The sequence below is a fragment of the Calidris pugnax genome, unplaced genomic scaffold, assembly GCF_001431845.1.
Source record: "Calidris pugnax isolate Ruff unplaced genomic scaffold, ASM143184v1 scaffold38, whole genome shotgun sequence".
Classification (NCBI taxonomy): Eukaryota; Metazoa; Chordata; class Aves; order Charadriiformes; family Scolopacidae; genus Calidris; species Calidris pugnax.
In genome coordinates, this window is record NW_015090995.1 from 13,481,223 (window position 1) to 13,490,858 (window position 9,636).

Below are 9,636 nucleotides of genomic sequence, written 5' to 3' on the forward strand. Positions count from 1 at the left end.
TGATGTCCTGAGTATGTTAATGAGAGGGAATTAGAATCTCTGATGGAATAAGCAAGATAGAGCTCCTGTCCTTGCTGTCGTCAAAGCTTCTCTGATAACCATGTCCTTTTTTTTCAAAGATTTGAGTCATTTGTGGATTGACTATATAATCCTTGTGCTGAAGCCTGGGAAAACTGCTGTTGATGCCCTTGGCAAATTCTTATCCTAAAAAAGCATGAAAAAGAGTAGCAAGTAATTTCAATTCCATAAAATACATTAAATGCAGCACACAGGTATGTAAATGGGAAACTCCATAACTGTAATTTGCCCATTTAGAGCCTGATCTAAAGGCTATAAAAGTTAATTTGAAATCTTTTCATTGATTTTAATGGCCTTTGGATTGGGCCCATATTATTCGCTGCATATCATGTTTGTTTCAGAGCAACGGTACATTTATCTAAAACATGGATTATGTGGATTATAATACACACAGATCCACTGTTTATTGTCCAAAGGCACAGCTACTGAAATTTATTGACTTTGGCAATACACATAAAATCTAAAAATCGAAAGAAAGTCCCAAATAATGATTACACTTTTTTAAAGTGAGATAAAAAATGAGAAGGCCTTCTTTTCATTATATACTGGTACAATCTAAATGTATTTTAAGCATCATGAAATCCAAATGGAATTTGTCACAATTCCTCATTTCTGAATGCAGCAGTTCAACAAAAAATTACATGTAAATGATTCAAAACCTCTTGAAGAAACAGCATTTTTTTCTAATTTGAGGAGAAAAAAAAATGTTTCAACCCAAGCTCAGCAAGGGATAACAGTATTACAGTCGCTGCACAGAGAATTTAGCCACTCATAATTCTAAATCCTTCTCAAACGCTTTATTGCTATAAGGTGGCTAATACCAGCCTCCACACAACAGGACTCCCATAGCATTAACCATGAGAGATAGGCTTCCAGAAAGAAACTATAGCACAGTAATTGTAAATCTCTAATGATGCATAAAACCAAGCTGAATTGGTCCTGAATTCTCAGCATAAAAGAAATGAACCATCAGAAGAACCAATTCTGGTGGCAGTATAACATACCCCAGTGTGGAAACTGTTTATGGTGTTTGCTGCAGTGGAAATACTCCTACTAATATGCAAGCTATATGAATTCATTAAAAATGCCCAAATGCTGCAGCTTCTCATGATACCATGTGTGACATTAAAAACAAATCATTAGCCAAAAGAAAACCTCATCTGTACCAAAACAATTCGCTGTCTTCTTTCTCAGTCACAGCCAGCTGCCCATACAGTGAAATCAGTCAGTTCTGCGTTCTTTTAAACCCATTTTGCAAGACCTTTGGGATGATGCTGTGCTCCTGGCAGGTACTGCCTCACCAGGCTGGGCTGTGTTGGAGCTCTGCCCCACCGAGACTGCATGTCCCAGGTGCTCAGCTGAACTTGGGCTGACTACATGGGCAGGAGATGAGCCTGAAGCCTTATCCCCCTTCCCAGCTTTGCTCAAGAGGAGACCTATGCTGGACCTCCTGCAGTGGCCTTCAAGGGAATAGAGCCATGGCCATATACCAGTGGGATAGGACTGTCCCTCACGATGTGCCATCACAAACCCGAAACTTCCCATTTTCTTAGAAGATGTAGTCAATTCCCACTAGATAAGCCTCCAATAAAATATTTAAATCCATAATTAATGATACCGTTTAATTAATTAATGATGTAATCCACAACCTCTAACAACGAACCCAGCTCTTTTCAGAAACCGCAATGCACAAACCTGGACCTTCACTCATTAATCCACCACTGTCCAGAAGCAACTTGCTCCAGAAGCAGATCAGACTGATTATCTGAGAGGCCAGAAATCACTTAGTTGTGCACAAATGAGGCACAGCAGGCGCAGAGGTTATACACCTTCCCCCACGCAGCCTTACTCAGGAGCTTCAGGGTGGCCACAGACACGATTCCTTTTGAGACAAGAAGCCAATCTTACTTTTGTGTCTAGAAGATCTCTGGCTTCCTTTAGACACTGCCAAGAGGTATTAGATGGGATGATGCTTTTCTAGCACCGGGGCATCTGTCCACTGAGAACTAGATTGACAAGGCTGGAACTGTTGGGTTTGTTTGTTTTATCATTTCACAACTCTAAGAGCCAGACATCTGAACGCTCGGATACATCATTGCACAGTGTCAAAATCGGCAAAGGCACAGATTTGAAATCTGCATACGTGGACAAAAATAGGGTGTATCTGAAATTAATTAAAATTTCTAGGCACTACCTAGAGAATGATATTTATCCACAATAAACAAGCATCAATGTATATCACATTTAGTGTATGGCTTTCAGTGAAATTGCAGTTTTCAAGTCTTGCATGTAGGACTCTAAGGCTTAGCACTGACTTTTTATTTAAAAAAAACATTTTAAAGAATTCTTTTCTAAAAGACAAGAAGGAAATGCCACTGATTTAAAGTCAAATTAAAATGAAATTTAATGCAAGTAACCCACTGAGGCTCTCTGTGCTTGCAGTTGCAACTAGGTGCATCACATACTACACGTGCAGTAGAAAACATACCATAACTGTATAGGTGTTACAGCCTTATCTATGATCTCTGTGGAAATTATGAGAAGAATAGGTAAACAATTTTGTGACGTATTTCTTTAAAAGGAAAAAAAAAGCATCGATCTGATTCTGTCCCTACTGTTGTTAACGAATTTTTTAACACTGACAACAGTAGAAAAAGTTAGGATAAGGATAAGGGGTGAAGAAATTAACTTTCCCTATTAAATACCCTCCTTGTACATATATATAATGAAAAAGGAATGGAGAAACTGATGAAAAAGGGGAAAACCGCTGCAGGCATAAGAGAAAAATGATCTAATTCACACTCTGTTACAAACTTCATTCACATTGGCAAGTTGCTGGCACCATGAGCATCTTTTTTATGACTTGTGAGTGAGGGGTCTTACCCTGTAAGCAATTTTTATAGCTGTTCATTTTGGGAAAAAGTCCAAACTACTTGACCCATTGCCCTGAGGATCTCACAGCAGTAAGTGTTATCCAAGATACTCCATCTGACACCTCTATATTCAAAGGTACCTCCATTTTTTCCAATCAAATCAGAAGAACTCTAATTAAATTTAAACAAGAAGCTAAAGTGAGATGAATGGTTTATAGGTGCTTCATGCTTCCCTACATTGATTAATAGATAAAGAATTCATACCTCCACCAAATTAGTTGACAAACCCTGCTGTAATTTATTCTGTGTACATAATGATCTGTAAGCACAGTGCACTCTAGTAGGGACTGAGCTCCAGCTCCCTCTAAATATATTTTGTGCTGGTTGGCTGCACCCACCAAGTATTTACATACCACAAATCTTGTCCTCGTATTCAAAGTTTCTCAATATGGTTTTCATTTTAAATTAAAGTAGCAGCAGTTACTCTTGCATAGAAAGCCATTATTTGTGAATCTGGTTTGCAACGTGGGCAGTTGCATTGGACCGTGCCATTTCTTGGTGCCCAAAGAACTGCTCTGCTGAGTTGTGTTTTTCCTTTTGTTTTCCCTGATGTTGTCCTGCATATTACTCTGCTCTGTAAGTGAGCAGCAAATATAATTTTCTTTCACATATGGATGAAATTTTGCTAGAGCAGTGTATTTGCCATTTCAAAATCAGGCTCTCTAACCCCAAAGCTGATCCAGAAGATGCCTGACCACTTGTAAAGCACGGCATTAGAAGAAGGTATGCCAGGGGCTGCACCAGGGACTGCCTATCTACCTCGGACAACCGTGAGCACTGGCCACCATGGACCAGCTGGAGCCATCCAGAAATGGGCCCCAACTTTTGAAGATGGCACTGGCTGAGATTATTTCAAAGGAGTTTACTTTTTAGAATAATGCAGTTAGGTTAGGGTACGAACTAACCGCTGGCCAGAGATGTATACAAGGTTTAATGCAATTCACCGACTATTTTGCAGTTCAAATTTTGCAAGGGGCATCCAGCCCTTGAGAGAGATATCCCTGCATTGGACAAACGGAAATCAATAAATCTATTCAGAAAAACGTAATTTCATTTTGCTTCTTAACCAGAAATTGAGATACACACATTTCTCCCTTCCCAGTCCTCCCTGACTTAAATATATCCTGTGTTATATAAGTAATTGTTTTGAACCCACTCTAGGACACAGTCAGAGACATGACTCCAATAACACATTATCAGTAAAACAAAGCAAAACAGTTTCATGTCCCTGCTGGGTTTGTATATACACTCTTAAATGAGCAGATTCTCTCATTATTCACCCTGATCTGGTCATTGTATGCTTAGTCACAGCTGTCACAACAGGTGCCCAAACATCCTCCCCCTTCATGGCACTGCACTTTCTCGCTGGAGTTTGTTGTCAAATTCCTCTGCTGCCTTTCTCTGGTGCCTTTGCTCTTCCTTCTCCAGCTCTTCCCAGGTTCAACTTCATAATTACTTCTGAGATCATCCAGGGCTGGCTGATCCTGGATGTGGCAATCCTTGATCTTAAGCATCATTTCTTCTTTACCAGTTGATGTTCTTTATCCCATCACGTGAAACCATTTTATCCATCAACTTTGACCACGCTTTTCTTGCCTGGACCTTTCTTCATCTTTCTTGATACCTCCAGTGACCATATACTTTGGGACTACGCAGCAGCTAGAGGCTGACCCCTCCACTAGGCCAGATTATCTCTCCCTGTGCCAAAGAACAGCAGGAACCTCCAGTGACTTGAGGACTCCCAGACAGGGTCTTGCCCAACACTATATTTAACATGAAAACTCTTTGAAATTAACATTTATGCCCCAAAATACCTCTTCACGTCTCTTTCTCTCTAACGCCCTTCAACAGCAGTTTGGGGTTCCCAAAATTGAGTGCAGAGCTGCTCCCCCTCCTGTCCCACTCATCTTGCTGCAGATTTATGCACTGCATTTTCCCACTGAGCTTAGCATTCATTGAGGATCTTTTACTGCTGAAAATCCTGTGAGTTCTTAAATTATCATCACTGTGCTACTGTGCACTAACAAAGTTTATCTGATACAACATCATATCAAGCATTTTCAGTTCTGTAACAAATGTTTCCTTAGCTGGAAGCAAGTCTCCTCTGATATTAAGGTACCTAGAAATAAAGAGACAATTTTATATGATTTTTTTTTTGCTATTGTCTTCAAGGAATATAGTGTGGGTTTAGGGCAAAATATACACAATTCAACCTCTTTTATGTTTTGTAGACATCAGAATTTAAGGTCTGATTTCCAAAGTGCTATAATCCATCAGTCCCACAGAATTGCAAAAGCTGGTGAAGGAGAAACTAGACTCAAAGCCAGCTATGTAACCTGTATCAATCCCCTGAAGCACTGAAAAGATTGGGCCAAAACATTAAGGCAAAAGCTTTCTATAATTTTATTTCAGTAAAATTACAAAAGAGCAAGGAAAATACCCAGATGTTGATTCACAGAAAAAACAGATTCAGTACAGTACTAATACCATTTAGTTTGTTTTCTCCCTAAAAACTCATAGTTAGGGGTTAAGACATGCATTTATATCTCAAGTTTCACCCATTTGGGATTGAAATATTTTTTTTCCTAACTTACTCTTACAGTACTGCCTTCTCTGTCCTAAAGCACAGTTTAACATCCCTACGGCAATTACAACTGCTTGCAGTCGAGAACAAAGTATTACAAAAATCTTTAATACATTGCCACCATTCTTAATGCAATTTATAAGCCGACAAAAAGCAGAGGCAGTGTTATATATTCATCCAGATTTCTCTTGGTCACCTACAATTTAAAGAATTCATCCTCCATATTATTACACTTTACAGCTCTTAGGACATATTAATTAACATGCTAAATTAACTTAAATTCTTACTGCCTTAAAATTGAATAGAGAATTCATTCCTCTTGTTCTTATTCTCCCTCTTTTCCCAGATCACTTTAAAAGTAAAGTAATTATTGCTGGTGTGTGTGGCTTCACCCTTCCCAGGATGGGAAATCTCCTGGGCTTGCATTTGATCGCTTGCTAAGCTAGAATGGGAGCAGCTCATCTGCTCTGCTATGGTGCAACTCTGCCTGAATGCAGTTACCTACTGATCTTAAAGAAAACATAAATCTACAATAGATATGAGGAAATTAATAGAGGTGAACAGTGATTTGCAGGGGAATAAACCAGAACCGAAAGCCAGTGTACTGTAATACCAGCAGTGCAAAGAATGTCAAGGAAATGAGCTTAGCCACGGCTCTTTTTTTTTTTTTTTTTTTTTTTTTTTTAAAAAAAAAAAAAAAAAAAAAAAAAAAAAAAAAAAAAAAAAAAAAAAGTTCTAGGAAAAATATTAAACCCCCTTCCCAGGATGGGAAATCTCCTGGGCTTGCATTTGATCGCTTGCTAAGCTAGAATGGGAGCAGCTCATCTGCTCTGCTATGGTGCAACTCTGCCTGAATGCAGTTACCTACTGATCTTAAAGAAAACATAAATCTACAATAGATATGAGGAAATTAATAGAGGTGAACAGTGATTTGCAGGGGAATAAACCAGAACCGAAAGCCAGTGTACTGTAATACCAGCAGTGCAAAGAATGTCAAGGAAATGAGCTTAGCCACGGCTCTTTTTTTTTTTTTTTTTTTTACTTTTTTCTAATTGCTTTGATTTATGGCTCTACTTAACTTACTTTTACCAAAAATCATTGGGCAGAATAAAAGAAACCTCGATTTCTGCCTGCCGAGCTGCAGCCAACTGGCAGGCATCACTTCTCAGAAGGTAACAGGACACAATCACTCCCATGGGGCAGAAAACAGGAGTTTCAAGCCGACTCTCAGTTTTACATGGCATTTCTATAGCTGTAAAAGCTCCATATTCCATATTATTAACCTCTTTCTATTCAAGGTTCCAGAAAAGGTGGCTGTGTCAGCTACCCAACCTGAAGTTCAAGACCTTTATGGGTGAGGCGACATTTTAGCGCATAATAACTACACAAAATCCTTATCAAAGATTGTCAGAAAGTTGGAATTACCAGTGGTTATCAGTCAATAATTGTTAGAGTAACTGATGGGTAAGCAGTAACCCTTCACATGCAATTCTTCTGTGGGAATGAGAAAAGCAGCTGGAAGGAATTCATAACAAGAACCTCGCAGAGCTCAGAGAAATGTGATGTATAAACAGATTATTATTTCCTGTGGATATTGATGATAAATGAACTGGATTTGGTATGTCTAGGAAATATCACCACACTCTAAGCCATCCAAACTCCCTGTGGTTAAAGGTAAAAACCTCTCCTGTAACATATGAGAACCCAGCATAAAGAAAGCACTAAATATTTGGGTCACTAGAAATACAAAAGTTGATCATTCCTCTTGCATACTTTTCATTTAATTAATCTTTCCTGCAGGTTTTTAGTGTAATGACTCATTGATTATAGCAAGGAGTGCTTTATAGGGTAAATTAATTCACATAAGAGAAAAAATAAGTGCTAGGTAGCAAAATAAATAAATAAAATGCAAAGTGTGTTGGTCATCTGGTTGCAAGGGAGTACCATATCTGTAAATCAGCTACTCAGTGAGCACTACCAACACCTGCACTCCTCTTTCCTCATCTTTGCCTATACCTAGAGCTTTATATAATATGAGAAATCCCCATAGAAAAGCAAAAATAATCAAAGCTCTATTCCTCTGTTTGAAATTAGATAACCTATAACAAGATGATAGCTGATCACCTGAGAAAACATATGCAAAAAGTGGCTTTTCCACCTAATTTAGGGAAAACTTCTGTTCAGTGCGTGGTCACTCAGTTCATTGCAATAAACAGCATTTCTAAAAAGAAAACAAAGCAGGGAGAGTAGAATACCTATGTTTATGGTTAAAAAGAGAAATGGCTGATGTTTGGAGAAGCTATTTGTACCCATGAAATTAATCTTAAAATACTTTTATGGGCATGGACCAGGTGCAAAGATATTATCTGGCTTTTCACAGTGCTTCCAAAAAGATTAAAGTGTCATGAAAAAGACATTGACACAAGAAACATGCTCAATGCAAAGATGGAAAAGGAGCGTCCTTGGCTCCTGTCTGGTTCTTCCTTAGCTTAAGCCATATCAGGTATACATCAGTATATTTATGCAGAATGTAGGTTACCAAGCCAGTCAGCAACAAGTAAGTTTGCAGCTGGCTCTCAAGAATTACACACAGAGAAAAAACTACACCAAAGAGTCAATATAATTCCCCATGACCTTACCTTGAGACTAGTCACATTGCAAACCAGCTTGGATCACAAAAGATTTTGCACCACTGAAAATATTTAGGAAATGGTGGGGTTATAGTTTATGAAGATCCCAAACTCCGTGCAGTGTTAAACTGTATAAATCCAGAGTAAATGTTGTCTCATATTTTGACTGTACATGGAGTTACAGCATACGTGCTCCTTTTCATGATTTTCAACATTGAAAAGGGTTCCCATCACACTGTTATTTGCATCAGTCTCATTTTATCTCTGCAAGACATGCCCTTTGCTGTCCACAGCCTTGGAAACTGAATTTTAGGTGTTTGCCAGAAACACGCCATAAACATCCAAGCAAGCAAACGTAACATCCCTACCACAGAGAAAGAGAAAAAAAGAATACCTTTATGCCAGAAAATATTCATAGAAATCACATTCTAAGCAGGAAGATATGCTAAATTCAGGAAATAAATTAGTCATTTATAATATGCACTCAGACCTAGCCTGAAAAGTGCTATTAACTCATTTTACACTGCAAACCTCTAGGGGCAAGAGCCAGATCTTCCACTACGGGTCTAGCACAGTCAAATTAAAGCACATTAACAGTACTCACCAAACTATAAGGTGGCCTTGCCAAGCAAACTCTGAGCCCATGACACTGATGATCTTGAATAGAATAACTTCCATTTGTGTGAGATTCTTCTTACAGTAATGAACAGCTATCAGGCTACGTAAAAGCTGAATTAGAAACCCCAATTTGAAATACGGTATTTAAAATGCAGCAAGAAGTCCTTTCCCTCCCTGAAGATCACTGGTTTCCCAAACAAATGGGTGGATTATAACAAGCCATTGTGCATTATTTTCTGTTTCTCAATGACCTAGTTCCCATGCTCTCTGCAATACTGAAATGGGAAACTAAAGCTTGGGTGTAGATCTTCAGCTGGAGCGATTCAGCCCTGCTCGCCGTGTCAGCACACAACAGGCAGAGCACATCTCCCAGTCAACACATGAAACTCAGAAATTTTCATTTCTTGGCTTGAATAAAATAGGAAAGATGCCTTTCCAACATCACCAAGCAGGTGAGTAGGAACATATTTACAAACATGAATTTTAGGGTGACTTCAATGACAGAAATTTGTTTTTTCACATATCACAAAGTTGGGGTGCATTTCTCAGAAGAATGGCATAGATTTTAATTTTTGACCTGGGGCTGATTACATGATGAAGTTCAAAGGACTGTTGACATCAGGCTTTTTTTCCAGGTTCATTTGATTATTACAATTAATATAGGCATGTGGTGAGAACAGTTACAAAAAGAGCTGAATTTTGTCTTATTATTATCCTGGCAAAATATTTTTTATTTTCTTAAAATTGCATAAGCTTCACACTGATGATCCTTGCAATGCTTTACAAATAATGC

At 38.5% G+C, this 9,636-nt stretch overlaps 1 long non-coding RNA gene across 2 annotated transcripts in view; it reads right to left on the reverse strand.

The window, feature by feature from the left end:
• The window catches only part of LOC106895439, a 26,400-nt gene extending 17,433 nt beyond the window's left edge, over positions 1-8,967 (reverse strand). For both annotated transcript variants that reach the window (XR_001413422.1, XR_001413421.1), the window contains exon 1: positions 8,830-8,967. This is a non-coding gene — a long non-coding RNA (uncharacterized LOC106895439). The remainder of the gene's footprint in view (positions 1-8,829) is intronic.
• Positions 8,968-9,636: the final 669 nt, after the last annotated feature.